The sequence below is a fragment of the Pan troglodytes genome, chromosome X (genome assembly GCF_028858775.2).
Source record: "Pan troglodytes isolate AG18354 chromosome X, NHGRI_mPanTro3-v2.0_pri, whole genome shotgun sequence".
Taxonomy (NCBI): Eukaryota; Metazoa; Chordata; class Mammalia; order Primates; family Hominidae; genus Pan; species Pan troglodytes.
The window spans coordinates 144,292,250-144,312,104 of NC_072421.2; the positions used below are offsets into that span (position 1 = coordinate 144,292,250).

General features: G+C 38.0%; 1 long non-coding RNA gene across 3 annotated transcripts in view; it reads left to right on the forward strand.

The window, feature by feature from the left end:
- The window catches only part of LOC107971219 (uncharacterized), a 108,771-nt gene that overhangs the window by 46,168 nt on the left and 42,748 nt on the right, over positions 1 to 19,855 (forward strand). For all 3 annotated transcript variants that reach the window (XR_010154908.1, XR_001714193.4, XR_001714194.3), the window contains exon 2: positions 11,985 to 12,073. This is a non-coding gene — a long non-coding RNA (uncharacterized LOC107971219). The remainder of the gene's footprint in view (positions 1 to 11,984; positions 12,074 to 19,855) is intronic.

The following is a 19,855-nucleotide window of genomic DNA, read 5'->3' on the forward strand; positions in this document are numbered from 1 at the left end:
CTCCTTTTTTTCTAGACTATTAATATTTAAGGAAGGCCTAACTACTACATTGGCAAAGCTAGGAAACACCTCTCTTCATTATTGGAACTCCTGCTGGTGCCACAAAGGAAGCAACAGTTTATTAATCAATTCAACAAATCTTTATCAAATACCTACAATGAACAAAACAAAGAGAGAGGTAGTTATGTCAACATAGATCATAGAGGACTTGAAAGCAGAGGGACAAACAGAAAATAAAAAATAATAATGTATATCCAACACAACACAACAATAAGCATATTACGTTCTAATGGAATACTCCCATAAATTTAAAGACAGAGATTTTCAGAATTATTCAAATAGTAGAAAGCACCTGTAATCTGTCTACAAGGGACATACTTTAAATAGAAAGTTATGGGAAAGTTGAAAAATTGGATGTAAAAATATATGCCATACAAATAGCAACCCAATTAAGGTCGTAATGGCTATGTTAGTATCAGACAGATTTCAAGGAAAAAAGTATTTCCGGGACAAAAAGAAGCAACAAGCCATAATGACACCAACTTAACCATCATATGTTCCTGTCTAGACAGAACTAGCATTTCCCAAGGTATATTCTGAGGAACACTAGCCCAATGAAACAATCAGCAGAAAAAGGTTTGTTGTCCAACAAATATTTGAGACGCAGTTCTTTTTTTAACTCTACTTCAATACTTCTTGGACATTCATGATAAGACTTGAAGGGATAGTGGTTTAAAGACCTTAGGGTATTCTGTACACAAGAAAATTAATTGCCTCTGTTTAACCTGCCTTTTTCCAAGTCCATGTAACCATGAAGCCTCTTTTTATTTTATTTGTTTTCACATAACACTTTTAATGTCCTATAGAATACAATGTTTGGTCAAAATTAAGTTTATTGAGAGAGCTCCATCCCAAGCATTAGGAAAGTGCCTGAAATATTATGGACTATTAGTCAATGTTTGGTGAACAAATGTACTGATATAAACAGAGACAGAGGCAGTATATTAGAATTGTGGTGACAATTGCATCCAAAAGTTAAAAGGCCTTGTGAGTGTCCTTATAGTTTTATAATGTATACAACTCATTAACAAGATTGATGGAAAAGAGCACTGCTATATTAAATTCCCCTCCTGGCTAGGGGCAGTGGCTCACTCTTATAATCCTAGCACTTTGGGAGGCCAAGGTGGGTGGATTGCTTGAGTTCAGGAGTTCAAGACCAGTCTGAGCAATGTGGTGAAACCCCATCTCTAAAAAAAATACGAAAATTAGCTAGGCATGGTGGTGTGCTCATGTAGTCCCAGTTACTCAGGAGGCTGAGGTGGGAGGATTGCTTGAGCCTGGGAGGCCGAGGTTGCAATGAGCCAAGATTGCCCCACTGCATTCCAGCCTGGGTGACAGAGTGAGACCCTGCCTCAAAAAAAAAAAAAAAAAAAAAATTCCCCTCCATGCTAAGAAGTACTGGTCATTCTAGCTTGCAAGGCCAAGATAAAACTTGTGATTAGAGCATTTTCTCTCATCGACATATCCTAGAAAGTCAAGCTAGATTATAAACCAAAGAAATTGAAAAAGTAGAAGCCTATTTTACCAATTGCTATGATAATTTGGGCCAGAAGGAGACTACTAAATATGGGTCCGGGTGAAAGTGTCAAATGATAAGCAAGAGAAATTTGACCAAATGATTCATAAGAGCAAATGTTGCAAAAAAAAAAAAAAAAAAAAGAGCAATAGAGTCCAGTTGTTACGGGATTCTTGCGGTATCACTTCTCTGGCCTGAAACCTCTGACTGGTGGCACCTTTGCCCGAGTTTTGCTTGGGCCCCTGGGTTTGTTCTGTCCACTTGGCCTGGCAGGTCGCACTCAGCTCACACTACTGGCCTGGATCTCACTCCTGCCAAGGGCAAGTCAGGCCTGGAGTGGAGAGGGGTTGGTGAGCGAGTGTGGGGTCTGGCCACTGCTCAGACATGTCAGCTTCTGCAGTGGGTGGGCAGCTCCAGGTTTCAACATGGGTGCCAGGTCTCTGCAAGGCTGTGGCTGTACCGGGTGCACCACAAGCAGCTTCCCCGGCTGGCACCAGGGAACACAGTAGTGCCCTCAAGCTTGGAGACACCAGTCACTGCAGGACCCCAAAGAGGAAGTCACAGATCTGGCTTGGGGAGCTCTCAGGTCTGTACTCCCTGAGGGGCTGCAGCTATCCTCTCCTTCTCTTTGCCCACAGGGTGGTAAGCAAGGGACATGTTTCAGCCCATGTGTTACAGCTCTTTTAGCTCCACCATTCAGCAGGTCCCAAGTTCTTGTCCTGTGACCACGAATAATGAGGTACACAGAAAAGTGGAGGGTTAGCAAGATGAAGAGGAGCTTTACTGAGCAATAGAACAGCTCACACAACCTGCAGTGTGTAGCTCCTTTCCACATTCAGGTTGTCTCAACAAGTGTTCAGCTCCTAGCAGAGAGGAGACCCTGGAGTAGGAAGCTCCTCTCCTCAAGCAGATCCTCGCATTATCTTCCCAGCTCTCAGCAGAGAGGAGGCCCTGGAGTGATTTGATCCTCTCTGCAGCTGGTAGTCCTGACATCTCTGCAGGCCTCTGAAGCTCTCAGCAGAGAGGAGGCCCTAGAGTGTGTAGCTCCTCTCTGCTGCTGGTCATCCTGACATCTGCTGCTCTCAGCAGAGAAGACAGGTTCCCTTTGCAGCTGGCAGGTCCTGTCATCTGCTCAGATGTGGCTGAGCCTAGGAGTTTTATGGGCCTCAGAGGGGAGGAAGTACGTGCAGGATGGTCCATGGGTGGCCATGGGAAGCCCAGAAAAGCCACCACAAGTTCCCACTCCAGTCTGTGGGACTGGCAGCCTGGCCCCCAGCCATCAGGACCTCCCTGGCCTGAAGATGGTACCTCACTGGGGACTTGCCCCCTTCTGCCCAGAAATCTCTCTGCCACCCACTGCCATTCGTGGCACTGGGGCTCAGCCCTGACTTTGCTTCAAGGTTGAAGTGGGTGCCAACAGCAGGCAGATGCCAGGCAGTGGGAGCAGGCATTTCTGAGCCTGCAAGGGCAGGGGGACATTCCCAGGTCCCCAAGAGTGCAGAGATGCTTGAGTCTTCTGCAGCAGTGGTTCGGGCTGCTGCCCCTGAGCCACAGGGTAGGGCTCCTGCCTGCTCCATGGAGTGAGGGGCCCCGGGTCTGAAGCCATGGTTTGGGCAGCTGCAGCTGTGACCGGGAGGTCAGGGCTCCTGCCTATTCCCAGCCCCCAAAGAGCACAGGGAGGCTCGGATCTGCAGCCACAACTTGGGCAGCTGCCAGCCTGCCAAGGAGGGTGGGGCTCCTGCCTTCTCTGTGGAGCAGGAGGCCTGGGTCTGCAGCTGTGGCTTCAATGACTGCAGCGCTCCCAGGGAGCTCCTTCCCCAACTCATAAGGGATGGGGCTCCCACTTGTCCCATTTCCACTGGCTCCATGGAGGATGCAGCCTCAGCCATACCTCCCTGCTGCTGTCAGCGTGATGGCAGTGGCAGGCCATCTGGAGCGCCCACTGCCATCACTGTGAGATTGATTAGTCAGAAAAGAGAGCAAGAGAAGTAGAACGAGGATTGAAAGTGGAACTGAGCAAATTCCAGCAGCTCAGGATCAAAGCCTGTTTATGTCTGAATTCCATTGCCTGCATGTGGGCACACATAAGATGAGTCATTTAAATGCACCAGCGTGGAATGTGGGATAATCACAAGGCATCTTACACAATAACAAATTAGGTTATAATCATATATTTTGAAGAAAGTTTTCAACAACAAAGAATGCATGGAACCTCAGTTCCAAAGCTTACATATATACTGGAGAAAATTGGCAGCATGAAATCAAAGGACATCTAAAAAAATACTACTAGATTATGCCTAACGGAGGAACTTCTATCAGAGAGGGTTGTGTGCTTTAATTGTCTTTTTAAGATGGCATCTCAACTACAAAGAAAATAAATCTCTGGTTAGGAATTATGGACCTTGTTTCCTATTATCTTAGTGTTTAAAGGAAGGAATTATAGACTAAAAGTTATACTTAATAAACTTGTCTTTTCTGGTCACAGTAGAGATGGTTAATAATAGGCTGAGGACATCAACAACTAAATTACTGTCAGTGATATAAAAAAAGTTTCATCATTAAAAAATGTAGCAAGGGCAAAGAATAGAACTGGGTTTCTAGCTTACGAGAGAGAGAATGAAAGAGAGAGAGAGAATTTAAATGCAATTAGGTCTGGGATTGGGTAGAAGATGCAGTGATTGGCAGTGAATGATCTTGTCAAGCCACTGTGTAAGTGAATAATAGGATTGTTAGGCAAGGGAGGAAGAATCTCTTGTCAATTTTTGCTGTATGTCAAAGAGAAACAACTTTCTAGCACAAGTTTAACAGTGCCTCAGAGCATAAGTGAAGATGAAGGAATTTTTTTTTGTATTCCTCTTACTTCCTTGAAATCAGCTATGCAATAACGAATTGATTTGTTCAAGACTGTCCTTACTGCGCTTTACAACCAAGAAATAATTATAAGTATTTACTGAGCACCTACTATGTGACTGATACTATTTGGAAGTAGACCCACAGCATTATTTTATAAAATTCCCTACTGTTCTGCAAGAGCTATACATGGTAATTGTTTCCCTTCAAGAGAATGGGCAGATAAATCTCTGAACAAGACAGCTCATGACACGGTTTATTGGAGCCTTCCTCAAAACCCATCCAAGGTAAGTAACCGTGGATACATCAAATTATCCACAATGTGAGTATTCACTTTTGTTATAATTATGTTCAAAGCAAGGCAGTGCAGGTATTACAAGATCTTTACTTTTGGTATTAGAAATCAACTCTTAAAATAACAACAACAACAAAATCAATATGCAGCCAGTATGTTTTATTTTAATTGTTTGCTGAGGTAGTAAAAATGTGTTTGCTAACAGCTAAATCCTAACTAATGTAATCAATAAAAGTTTTAGAAGAGACTAATAGTGAGTTTAGGAGGAAACAAAATTCTGTTAACCTTTAATTAATGACGGAATTACTTTACACAGAACTCCCCATTCAGACAAAAACTATAGCTTAATGAAGTTCCATGACCTCTAACGAATAAAGATAAGATAGCAGACACTCTAGTATGGACATATACAAGGCATTGCAATGCTGATATAAATTTTAGTTTGCCTCAGGAAAGAATGAGAAAGATATTTTTGGAAGACTATTTTGGAGCTGTGTGGATGAATCACACATACGTCACATCTACCAGAAAAAGTCAAGCTGCAGAAGAACTCATACAATTGGATACTGTTTATATGATGTTTAAAAACATACAAAACAATATATTTATTACAAATACCCAAATATGTAGTAAGTGTATAAAAAGTAACAAGAGAATAATAAACACCAAAATTAGTATAATAGTCACTTCTATAAAAGGTGGAGGTAATTGGTGCAAGGAACTTAATTGAATTAAGTTTTTTTTTTCCCCCTGAACTGGTTTTGGATACACAGGTATTTGTTGTGTTCATAGCTATATTTCATTAAACGTACTATTATAATTTTTTTCAAATATACACACAAGTAGTGGTTTTAGTAAAATAAACTCTCCTATACTCATCTTTTGTATTCAACAATTATTAAAATGTTATATTTACTTCATCTATCTTTGTTCTTCTTTATATTTCTAAAGCATATTTTTTAATCCGAAACAATGTGTTATCTTATTTCTACATACATACATTCTACATTCTTTATATATTTACTACATATTTATGTATTTTAATCAATATATTGTTTTTCATGTTTTTAAACTTCATATAAACAGTATGCAATTGTATGTGTTTGTATTAGCCCATTCTTACACTGCTATAGAGAACTACTTGAGACTAGGTAATTTATAAAGAAAATAGGTTTAATTGGCTCATGATTCTGCAGACAGTACAGGTAGCATGGCTAGTGAGGCCTCAGGAAACTTTCCATCATGGCAACTTTCCATCATGGTGGAAGGTGAAGGGTAAGCAGGCACTCCTTACGTGGCCAGAGTAGGAAGAAGAGAGAGAAGGGGGAGGTGCTATACACTTTTAAACAACCACATCTCCTGAGAACTCGCTTACTATACAGTACCAAGGGGGGATGGTGCTAAACTATTAACAACCGCCCCAAGATCCAATCACTTCCAACTCGGCCCCACTTCCAGCATTGAGGATTACGATGCAACATGAGCTTTGTGTAGGAACACAAATCCAAACCATATCAGTGTTCTTCTGCAGGTTAACTTTTTCTGGTCAATGTGACATATGTATGATTCATCCATATAGTTCCGCAACTGTTTTACAATATGGGTTTTTAAAAAACATAACAGCAATCCATCATCACTATTAACTAAGAAAATAGTAATTCCTTAGTATCATGTATACCAGAAGCCTATAAAAACAAAATCTTCCTCTAATTGTCTCAAAAATCCCTTTTATTCAGTTGATTTGTTCAAATCCGGTCCACACTTGATATTTAGTTGTTAGATCTCTAGCCCCTTTTAATCTAGGGTGTTCCTCCCTCCCATTTATCTTTTCATGCTATTGGCTTACTTCAGTAACTGGGTCAGTTCCCATAGGCTGTTTATTCATTCTTTTTGTATGTCTTGAATATTGCATATGTTTTAAAATATTTAAGATGCTATTATGTTGAAAAGGTTATGTATGACATTCACACAGTTGTTGGCCTTTTGAAGCATGATGAGATGATAGAAATGGAGAAAAGTCAATTGTCTGGCACTACGAACTGTATCTTTTTCAGAAGATGTGCCCGGATAATTTTTGACCAAGAAAAGCACTGTGTTATGAGTGGGCATGTATTTAGACATTAGTAGATAATAAATGTCTTACCCAAGAAGCACCAAGAAATGGCACTTTGTGAATTGCAGATCCTCTACCTATCCTTTTTCTAATGATAAATAATCTTTATTCCAGATAAGATTTATTTAATTTAAATTCAGCAAACATTATTTAACACCTAGTATATGCAAGTCATTGTTATATACTGCACCTAGGGTTGGAAACCAAGAGGAAGATTATTATTTATTAATAATAATAACTGATATTTATATAAAAATAAATATATGTCATTAATATCCCCCAAACCATTCCATAAGGTACCATTGCATTGGCTATTATACAAATGATGCTCAGAGAAATTAAGCAAACTGCTCGGGGTCTCATAGCCAGTATAAACTGTTACAAAATAACTATAGCTGAAATTTGTTTTGTTTGAACTTGATTTGTCTGACTCCAAGACAGAGACTTGTAACACTATCCTACAGTATACTGCCTCAAAGATAAGTGTAACTAACACGTTGATCACAACAGCTAGGACATTCCACTTCACAGCAATCTGCTTAATTTGGCCCAAACTTCAATTTAATGCCCAGTACGAGTAAGAAGCCCATTCCCTCCTTCCTATAATTTCAAGTGGCTTATTTTCACACGCCTTCCTCCCTGCAGGATAGCTTTATTTTCGTCACTAAACTATGAATACAACTCATGTTTTCATCAGTTTCCCCATGAAATCTACCAACACCCAGCATGTTTTTGTTTGCTTGTTTATTTGCCTGAGGATGTGAGGTTACAGTCACATGGAGCATTTCCTGGTGGTGGAGCTGGGTCCTACTGCCTGTCTCACAACACCATCCTTACATTATATTTATACCCAGGTCTTTGGATATCTGGGCTCCTGCCATTAAGTAGCATGAATTTTTTTCCCCCAATGAGTACATGTACTATCCTAAGAAGAATTTTGCTGGCAGCTGTTAGAATAAATATATTTTTCCACCATAAGAGAAGCCTTTCCCAGGTTTCTAATCTATGGGAGTGACATATGCTTTGCTGAGTGACTCCACCACACAGCAGACAGTATTAGACAAGGACAATATTAGACAGATTCCCTGAAGTCTGTTTTTTCACAGACCTTCACAACAGCCTTGGTGGGAATTCTAATTTTCCTACTTTATTTATAAGGAAATTAAGTAAAATTAGGAGAGCCTAATCACTCTAATCAAACCTCCAGAAACTCTTCATCCACCTGTCTCAATTGGATCCCCTGAGGCTCACTTCTTGTTCATGTCAGTTGGCAGCAGTAAATCAGTACCATTGCTTACTCCTTTGATGGGGAACAGAGATTTCTGCTTTAAGAGAGCTAGAAATAGAATTATGTAAATACCGTTAGCTTACAGCACTTCTCATTAGCCTCCAGACTAGGATTGGCGTACATCTCAAATTCTACATTAATTTCCCCCCACAATTTATCTATATATCTATATTTCCTTGAAAAGTTTTTGCAAACATAGGAGATATATCTATATATGTACATATATGTGTGTATATATATGTGTGTGTGTATATATATGAATCAGAAACATTTAGAAAATGTCAAATTAGAAAATAATATGCTAAAGGAGAGCTTTAGTTGTGGCATTTACAAGGCTTTTCTTTTAAATCAATATTAGTACCTCAATCATAGGCAATAGAAGGTGCTATTATTTTTATCTTAAATTGCCCATAAACAAAGGACTTTCAAATCTTAGAACAGTATTACACGAATGTGTTTTTTCTTTATTAATTTTATTGGGGGTGTAATTGGAATAAAATGCAGTACAAACATTTTGAGTGTGCATTACGATAAAACTTGTCAATACAAATGTGTAACCACCATCACAATCGTGACATAGAACATTTCCATCAGCCTAAAAAAAGTTCTCTCTTGAGTCTTTGCTTTCTGTCACAATGGAATGATTTTGGTTTTTTTAGGATTTCATACAAATGCAGTCATGCAATATGTCATACTCTGTGACTAGCTTTTTTCCCTCAGTGTAAAGTTTTGAGATTCATTCACGTTATTGTGTATCAATAGTTTATTTATTTCTACTACTGTATTCCATATTTGTGTTGTTTGAATATTTAACAGGTTTTTTTTCTACTCATCTGTTGGTACTACTTTGGTCGTTTCCAGTTGTCAAATATTACAAAGAAAGCTGACATTAACATTTATGTACAATGCTCTGTATAGACTTAAATTTCTTGTCTCTTGGATAAATACTTAGGAGTGAAATTGCTGGTTCATGGGGAAGCATGTGTAATCTTTTTTTTTTTGTTATCTTTTTTTTTCTTTTTTGTATTATACTTTAAGTTTTAGGGTACATGTGCACAACGTGCAGGTTAGTTACATATGTATACATGTGCCATGTTGGTGTGCTGCACCCATTAACTCATCATTTAGCATTAGGTATATCTCCTAATGCTATCCCTCCCCCCTCCCCCCACCCCACAACAGGCCCCGGTGTGTGATGTTCCCCTTCCTGTGTCCATGTGTTCTCATTGTTCAATTCCCACCTATGAGTGAGAACATGTGGTGTTTGGTTTTTTGTCCTTACGATAGTTCTTTTAAGAAGATGATAGATCTTTTAAAATTGGTTATACCATTTTATGCTACCCCAACAGGGTATGAGAATTCTCATCACTGTACGTCTTCATCAATATCTAGTTCTGTTAGTGTTTTAATTTTAGTGAGCGTGTACTGGTAGCCCACGGTGGCATTTAATTGCATTTTCTTAATTACAAATGAAGTTGTTCCGGCAACAGTTATTGAAAAGCCTAGCATTTTCCATTGGTACTTTAGTTGAATTTATCTATTGAACACATATGTGTAGGATTATTTTTAAAATTTCTATTCCGTTCATTTAAACTACTTATTTATCCTTACATCACTAATACACCATCTTGGTGCCCATGATAATGCTTGAAATCAGGCAGAGTAGCCCTTCAATTTGCCCTCCCTTTAAAATTTTATTTAGGCTACTCTAGACCCTTCACATTTTCATATGAATTTAAGAATCAGCTTGTATATTTCTACAAAAATATTCTGTTCTGGACATTGTAAAATCTATGTAAAGTAACGAATAAGCCTCCAGCCTCTTCTGGAATGACAGAGGCTGCTGAGTACTTTTCTAAGTTAGCATAGATTAAAGCTATTTTAAGTGTTTCTAAGTATTTTGCAAGCACTTTGCAATGATAAATGGGAGACTGGGTATGAAAGTGACTTTTGAACATCCAAGAATTGTGTAGGATTGTGTATACGTGCGTATGTATGTATATAGTGTATGTGTGTTTGTGTATCTACACATATACAGATACAGATAAGAAGAGACAGAGAGACAGAGAGAGATGAGAAAGAGAGAATATTTATTATTTTGAAAGAGTACATTTGAATATATTATTGAAAGACCAGTCTTGTGTCTTGTAGAATTTGCACCACTTCACAAAAGGCCCATAGAAAATCCATTGAAATGTTGGACATTCGAGATTAGTAACACTTGACAGTAAAGGAAACTGTTATGCCTTTGGGCCAAATTTGTATTTCTAGGTGTGACATCGAGTTAATTTTTTTTGTGCTTCATCCTTCAGGAAAACCAACCTTAGCTTGCTTATTAATTCTTGAAGGAACATTACAATAAAAATAAATCCTATAATATTAACTTAATACATTGTTTTTCATGTTCTAATTTTGTTAAATTTGCATAAGTTGTGGATCACTAGTATTTCTCAATATTTAGGTTCAAATATGCATGGTCGTGTGTCTTTATTCTCTCTTCAACATGCCCCTCCAGTGACAAATTAGCCAAGAAAAGTGCAATTTGTATTTTGCATAGTTCAAGTTCTCTCAGGATGTGTCATAATATCCTATTAGATAGTAGTAGTGCAGTGACAGGGAAGACAAAGAGGTTCTGGTCTGTGCTTTGAATGCTGAACTTATTTTTATTAAGAATGTGACAGTTGGATGGACTTCTGAAACCTGTGAAGCTGCTTCTAAAATCTCTCATTGACCTAATCTCTACAGTACAGGATATGTGTACAGTGTTGTTGCTCTAAGCAAAAGGATGTAACACTATATTACAGAGTAAAGTTAAATTCCCATAACCATCGCCCTTTTGAAATGTATTCATGTGCAACTTTAAGTGAGGCTTCTAAGACCCTACCGATATCGGAGGAACCCACCCCTGATAATTCAATGTGGGTTCTTTTCTATTTCCCCAAGTGTCAGCTGGTCTGAGAAATAAAGGGAAACAGTACAAAAGAGAGAAATTTTAAAGCTGGGTGTCCGGGGGGAGACATCACATGTCGGCAGGTTCTGTGATGCCCCCGAGCCGTAAAGCCAGCAAGTTTTTATTAGCAATTTTCAGAGGTGAGGGAGTGTATGAATAGGGTGTGGATCACAGAGATCACATGCTTCAAGGGTGACAAAAAATCACAAGGCAGAAGGTCAGGGCGAAACTAGAATCACTATTGAACTTCCATGTCCCTCTGTGCACGCATTGTCGGGGTTCAAGAGCAGAGAACCAGTCTGACTAGAATTCGCCAGGCTGGAATTTCCTAATCCTGGCAAGCCTGGGGGTGCTGCAGGAGACTAGGGCCTGTTTCATCCCTATCTACATCTGCATAAGGCAGACATTCCCAGGGTGGCCATTTTAGAGGCCCTGCCCTGAGAATGCATTCTTTTCCCAGGGCTGTTAATTATTAATATTCCTTATTGGGGAAAGAATTCAGCGATATTTCTCTTACCCATTTTAGGTAATAAGAGAAATATGGCTCTGTCCTGCTTGGCCCACAGGCAGCCAGACTTTAAGGTTATCTCCCTTGTTCCCTGAAAATCACTGTTATCCTGCTCTTAAGGTGCCCAGATTTCATATTGTTCAAACACACATGCTCTACAAACAATTTGTGCAGTTAACGCAATCATCACAAGGTCCTGAGGCGACATACATCCTCAGTTTATGAAGATGACAGGATTAAGAGATTAAAGCAAAGACAGACATAGGAAATCACAAGAGTACTGATTGCGGAAGTGATAAATGTCCATGAAATCTTCACAATTGATGTTCTTCTGCCGTGGCTTCAGCTGGTCCCTCCGTTCAGGGTCCCTGACTTCTTTCAACACCTATCCTGTCATTCTTTAGAGAGCTTGTTCCTGAAGCATGGTGCTAAGTCCATTTGCAGCAGATGGAGCTCATGAGAAAAGAGTTGCTCTTGTGAAGACCAAAGCTTGGTAAGTGACCGCTTTGTTATTTGAATTTGGTCATTCACAAATTAGAGTTTACACAGAGGCCATCAAAATGCTCAAAGCCTGTGTACTGTTAGGTGAAGACCTGTAAAAGTAACTGAGGACGATCAACATGAAGACTTGTAGATGACATGACGATGCTCTTTAGAAATGTTATGTTTCCATCTGGATGAATATTTTGTAAATAAAAGGTGTTAATTTTCAGATAAAATTAGAAACTTAAAAAAATAATAATTAGCCTTATCTCATGAAGTTGTGAGTTAAAATGTCAGAATGCTGAGCTTTTTTTCCTTTTTTAATTAGACAAAATATGGGATTTGAAGTCAGGTAGAAAGCTGCTATTACATCTGGGCCCCATCACTTACTAACTTTGTGAATTTAGACAAGTTGTTTAGAATTTCTGTTTCCCAGTTTCCTTATCTGTAAAATAACCTAACTCCTAGAGTCATACTGTGAAACTATGTGACATAGTGTGTGCAGCACCTAGCACAGTGCTCAGCTCATAGGACGTTATTTTGTCTCTGTCAATGAAGTATTTCCAGCTGAGCTGAATGCTTATGTGTGGGACTGAGGTAAGAAGGCTGTATTAGTCTGTTTTCATACTGCTATCAGGAACTGCCCGAGACTGGGTAATTTTTAAAAGAAAGGGGCTTAATTGACTGACAGTTCAGCATGGCTGGGGAGGCCTCAGGAAACTTACAATCATGGTGGAAGGTGAAGGGGAAGCAAGGCAACGTTTTCACAAAGCATCAGGAAGGAGAAGTGCTGAGTGAAGGGGGAAGAGACCCTTATAAAACCATCCGATCTTGTGAGAACTCACTCAGTATCACTAGAACAGCATGGTGGAAACCACTCCCTTGATTCTATTACCTCCATCTGGTCTCTCCTTTGACACGTGGGGATTATGGGGATTATGGGAATTACAATTCAATATGAGATTTGGGTGGGGACACAAAGCCTAACCATATCAAAGGCTTTCCCAGTTTTAGTAAAAAAAAAAAAAAAAAAAGAACTCAATTATCTTTAAAGTCTCTTCCAACTCTGCAATTCTGTGTATTATCTTCTAACTTGTAATTATTTTTGTTTCAAATCAGACAGTGTGACATAATACAATAAACATTTTTTGTGCAAAAATACTCAACTACTCAAATACTTAATACTCATTAAATGAGTAAGTATAGAAAATCCTTACAATCTACTCCGAAGCGCAGATGATTATAAACAGTAAAATCTGATCACATTTCCTCTGTATATCTATTTTAATAACTTATGCTTGACCTATGAGTTTATAGTGAATGTCAGATTCTATCTATTCAGCACTGCTGCCAATTTTCAGCTTCAGGAAGTCAGAAAGTATAAGGCATGAAGTGTTAGTTCTGCTCAATTGTCCAGCTGACTCTTCTGACAGCATGAAAAGATTTTGTCTGTGAAGAAGTTGCCAGTTGTCCTTATAAGGTTAGGAGCTGAGTTTGAATCTCTTTATTTAGCTATTTTACATCTTACATGAGTGAAATGATGTAAATCTTTGCAAAACATTTTTTTACATTTTTAGCTTGTGAAAATTCTTTACTCCCGACACCTCCAGTGCAAAATAGCACTTTCCTTTTTTATCTACAAAATGGCTCCCTTTCAGAATATCCCTGGTGCTAATATTAGATTAATATGTGGATTTTCATGAAAAAGATGTCTCCAACTTTTTTTTTATTTAAATTGTCATTCCTTTATAGATTTCTCTTTGACTTTTCAGACTGAGGACCCTAAACCATTTCCAGTCACCCTATGCTTTCTGTATCTTCACACTATATGTACTGTGGAGATTGTCTATGATTTTTACAACATTTAATTTCTCTGCTTTTGTATGCCTCTTTGGATTTCCTGGCACTATTCAGAACTTTTCTGGCTTCTTTGGCTTCTCTCATTTCTAATCACTTAGTGAACATCTCTGCTGGGTTGTTCTATATAAACCTCAAATATCAAATTCAGCATATACAAACTGTGCTCATCCCTCCAATCTGCCCAAACTTGCTCCTTTCCCCATATTCCCTTTCTGGCATCCTCATAAAAGAATCCTGGAAGTCATCTTAGACTACTTTCCATACATACCCACATATTTATCACTTGTGGCACTCTTCATTTCCTTCTGTGTATTCATGTTACCATCCAGTGCCATTTGATAGTTCGCATCAATCAGTGTTATAACAATAAACTGATTTTTTTCTTCTGCCACCTCAATTCGGCTGTTGAGACGATATATATAGTGGATTTTTCATTTCTGTCATTTTACCTTTCAAATCCACAATTTGTATCTGGTTCTTTTCTTAATACTTACCAGTATTTATTGTATTTATATATTTTATATATATATATGTGTATGTGTATATATATACGTACATATATATAATATATACATATATATATATATATAAAATATATATTTTCTCGTAGTTAAAGCAGGCATATGGGAGTACTTGAAACCACCTCTCAGAGAGGTGACTTTCTGAAACTGTCTCAAAAGCCAGAAAGTCTCTTTCCCAGAACTGTCTTGCAAAATGTTTTCACCTCTCATTGGCTCTAATCATCATAGGCCAACCCCCCTGAATGCAATCATTGGTAAGGGGATGAGATTACCATGATAAGCTTTAATTAAACAGTACTCATTCTTAGAGATGAAGACAATTCCCCAAACTAAATAGCTGCTGATTAATGCTGTATTTGTGTGTGTTTGTGTGTGTGTGCTGGGAGAAATAGATTGAATTCTGGTAATTCTAATATAATGTTCAATAATGTATTTTTGAAGAAAATAATTGTGGGTGCTGATCCAGTTTTTGAAATAGTGGCTAGTTTATAGACATTTCTACTTCTTCCTGAGTTAATTTTGGTGGTTTAGACATCTTTAGAAAAATATTCATTTTTTTCTGATTTTTTCAAATGTGTTTACAATTTGCCATTCATTAACATCTTTGTTTCCTTCCTTCCCCTTTTGGGGAGGCTATTCTCTTGTTCCTGATTTGAATGTTAACTTCTATTTTTAAGATGTTATTTAAAAATGAATTAATATTTTTGTACCCATTAACCATCCCCACCTCTCCACTAACCCCCACTACCCTGCCCAGCCTCTGGTAGCCATCCTTCTACTCTCTATGCCCATGAGTTCAAGTGTTCTGATTTTTAGATTTCACAAATATATGAGAACATGTGATGTTTTGTCTTTCTGTGCCTGGCTTATTTCACTTAACATAATAATCTGCAGTTCCATTCATGTGGTTGCAAATGACTGGATTTCATTCTTTTTTTACGGCTGACTAGTACTCCATTGTGTATATGTACCACATTTTCTTTATCCATTCATCTGTTGATGAGCACTTACATTGTTTTCAAATCTTGGCTATTGTGAACAGTGTTGCAACAAGCATGGGAGTGCAGATATTTCTTTGATATACTGATTTTGTTTCTTGTGGGTATATACCTAGCAGTGGGATTGCTGGATCATATTGTAGCTCTATGTTTTGTTTTTAAGGAGCCTCCATACTGTTCTCCATAGTGATTTTACTAATTTACATTCCCACCGACAGCCTACGACGATTCCCATTTTTTCCCACATCCTCACCAACATTTGTTATTGTCTTTCTTTCGGATATAAAGTATTTTAATTGGGGTGACATGATATCTTGTAGTTTTTATTTGCATTTATTTGATTATTAACGATACTGAGCACCTTTTAACTGAGCACCATTTGGCAAATGGCAAAAATGCCTGTTTGCCATTGTATGTCTTCATTGGAGAAATGTCTATTCAGATCTTTTGCCTATTTTAAATATGAGATTATTAGATTTTTTTCTACAGAATTGTTTGAGTTCCTTATAAATTCTGGTTATTAATTCCTTGTCAGATGGGTAGTTTTTGAATCTATGGGAGGGCAAAGGAAGGAGTACTTCATTTGAAGAAAATCAGGGGAAATGAAGGAGAAGTGAAAAACGTGTCTCCTTGGAACCATGTATAAAGGTTTTTCCAAGACTAAAAGAATTCCATTAGAATTTCAGGCAGAAGACAAAGACTGAGCAAAAGCTTATGGAAAATGACAGTATGTCTAACACCAAGGACTGTAGCCCTGGCTCATGGAATTGTTGCTTGTTTGTATTTGCTGGGCATTCCATACTTGCATTGAATTTGGTGCCTGAAAGATGCCCATCCTCCTGAGTCATTGGATCTGAACACTGCCTTGGATCATGATTCCATCATTTCTATGTTTAATGCCCAGACCTGAACCTATTTCCTTTATGTAAATCTTTCCATCCATCCATCTATCCATCCATTCATCTGCCCATCCATCTTCTACCTAGCTACAATTTAGTTAATGCTTACTAATGCAATCATATACAGAGGAACTCAGTCAGGTGAAGACACAAATATATAGAAAGCTATTACCTAGGTCTTCCCCAAATAAATGAGGCATAGAATTGCTTAACAAAATAGATGCAATTCTTACATTTAAGGAACTCACAGCTAATGGAGAAAGCAGGCAAATAAGCAATTACAGTTCAGTGTGGCAAGTACTGATATAAGTAAACTTAGCATGCTATGAGAACCTGGAGACTGGTCACTTCACCCTGCCTGGAGTTACAGCAAAGGCTTTTCAGAAAAAGGATAGCTATAAGTTTGAAGTTAGCCAGGGTGAGGATAAATATTTCAAGAAGTAGAAGAAATTTATGAAGACCTAGAGTTAAGAGAGAATGACATATTTAGGAAATAAAAGTAATCCACTGGAAAGAATGCTGACACCTCCTTTGTTATGGGTTAGGAATTTGTCAAAAAACCAAAAGCATGGGCAAAAGAATAAGAATTTAAAAGGCTAACTAGACAGGTACTGTGAGTGAACTTCTACTTCAATGACTTGGAAGCCACTTCCTGTGCTCAATTATTCAGCTTTGTTTCAGAAGTTTCATATGTACTATTTTTAAATGAGTTTATATTTTGGGTTTATTAAACATCTGAGGTCATGCTAACATTCTGTCCTTAGGTCAAGGTAAAAAGTAGGTAGAGAGGAACTCACCATTTAAATTTGAAGTTGATAAATAATAAAAGAAACCCAATCCATATTTATCATATGTTTATTCCTAGTCAGAATGTTGTTTAATAAAAACTGTCTAATGTTTCCAGAAGATTTATTAGCTGCTGCTAAGCTCTTTAGGGAAATGTCACTGATTTTGTGAGGTCATGCAAAATTGAATCAGGTATTTGGAGTTTTGTTCCTGATTCTACCACTGACTCACTTCGGGCCTACCTTTAAGGCCTTTTTATGTGAGGCCAAAACATTTTTTCTTACAAGGAGAACAAACTTTGGAGCTTCTTGAAGGGACTGCTTTGTTTATACAGGTATAAATTATTTATTAGGAAGGTTGAACTTTCAGATTCTTTCATGAATAGCAGAAGTTCCTCATAGGGTAAGAGCTAAGCCCTTACCTGGGAAATCGAGCCAGCAACAAAAGGAGTTTCCAAAAAATAAACTAGGCCTAGGAAACACATATATCAAAATCTGACAAACAGATAAATATTTAGATAGTAGTTGGCACTGGAATTTCCAATTGTTTGGGAATTTTGACATTCAGGGGATTAAGCCATGGTCAAAAGTTGACAGGTACTAAGTTGGGCACAGGACAAGGGCCATTCTCGGAATCACAACAAAGGAGTTAAGACCAAACAAAATTCCATCATAAGGAATGACACGAAATTGGAAATGGGAAAACGGTTGGTGAGACCAGTGAAGAATAGTTATTTGGTAACAATGGGCATTCACTAATGGTCTCTATGGAAATCAGATCCAAGGTTTACTTATCAAGTGAGGAAGATCTGGAGAAAAAATCAGAAATTACTCATTACAACTGGGCAACTAGTTCCCAGGTCTGCTGGTCTGCTCATTTCTGAGTCTGTGGCAGTGTATTTGTCAGGAGTTCTCTAGAAAATCAGAACCAACAGTATACACACACACACACACACACACACACACACACACACACACACCCATGAGAGAGAGAGAGACAGAGACAGAGAGAGAGAGATTGTTTCATTTTAAGAAATTCGTTTTCATTATTGTGGAGGCTTGGGAAGTCCAAAATCTGCAGGGTGGGTCAGGAGGCTGGAGACCCAGTGAAGATTTATAGTCTTAAGTCCTTCTTCTTCCAGAAAGATCAGTCTTTTTTTTATCAAGGCCTTCAGCTGATTGAATGAGCCTTTATCCACATTATGGAGGGCAGTCTGCCCTACCCAGGGTATACTAACTTAAATGTTAATTTCATCCAAAAACCACCATCACAGAAATATTCAAAATAATGTTTGATCAAATATCTGGGTACCATAGCCCAGCCGAGTTGACATACAATATTTGCCGTCATAGCCAGTGACTTAGACTTTAAGACCATGGTAAATAAATAGTTAACTGGGACCAGGATTAACACTAGAATCCCTAAACACTGAAAGGATTATGATGCTTTCACCATACCTAATTGAAAAAACATAACATTAAATTATCCTTTTTTTGAAATAATATCTTACATGAATGCCGACTTTCCTAGTTATGTGTGTGTATGTTTGTGTGTATTCTCTATTTTTCTGGTTCCCTAAGCATACTTTTAGTCTATTATATAATACAAGATCTCTCACCTTATTTGCTTCAAAAATTGAGGAAGTTTCCGAGGCTACAAGACACAGACATTAATGGACACGGTTTTCATGAGCTGGGGCCAAGACAATCTGAGAAATGCATGAAGCAAAGGAGATGCACGCACGCACGTGTGTGTGTATGTGTGCGCGCGGGCATGTGTACTCACTCGTGATTTGAAAAATTGGTGAAAGAGTCTGAAATCAGAGATACCCAATTGGTATTGAGAAATATGAGGGCCTGACGTAGGATACTGATATTCGGTGGCTCAGAAAAGAGTGGTAATTTTCTATCCCATTATCTGTTCTATCAGTTTTCTTTTTAGTAATAAACCACCTCATTTTTAACTAGACTAATGGCTGCCCATAATAAGGCCATGTTTCTCAGTCATTCTTGCTTTGTGATGACTCAGTTTTTGCCAGTGAGATTAAGGCAGAAGTGCTATGCAGCAGTTTCTTGGCAAACAAATTAGAAGATTGCTCATACGTTCATTTGCCCCTGTATTTCCTGTGTTTTTCTTTTTCCTTCTGGCTTCGATGTAGACATGATAGTTTCATATTGATGTAGCTATCCTGGATCCCAGCCACCTTTTTTCTCCATGATTTGATGGACCTATGATAATAGCTGTTGCCTGAGATCTCAGGATTCTATTTAAGAATAAAATCAATTTCTGTTTTTAAAAATTATTTTTGTTATTTTTATTGTTATATAAAATCTCATTCAACTGAAACAGATGATGCTGTCATTTTACACTATAAAGAACCAAAGTGTAACATGTTTGGGGAGCCAGATGTTACATTGTGTTTTATAATTCTGAATCTAGTATGTGTGCTGGCCTAATATTACCAATAATGTTACTATTTCAGTTACTACTAAGCTACTATACAAATGTAACGATGGTGATTATACCAAAACACAGTGAAATAGCCTCAGAAATAAGTGATAGCTTTTGGCTTCTCATGAGAGATGGCAATTATGTTATTTCTTTGTCAAAAATGTAATTGTATAATTTCCTGAATCAACCTAGTACCATTTGTTGATAAATTTATCCTAGTAGTTTATAGTTCCTAATTGTAATCTTTATCTAATTGTCCGCAACCTCAATTTTATAA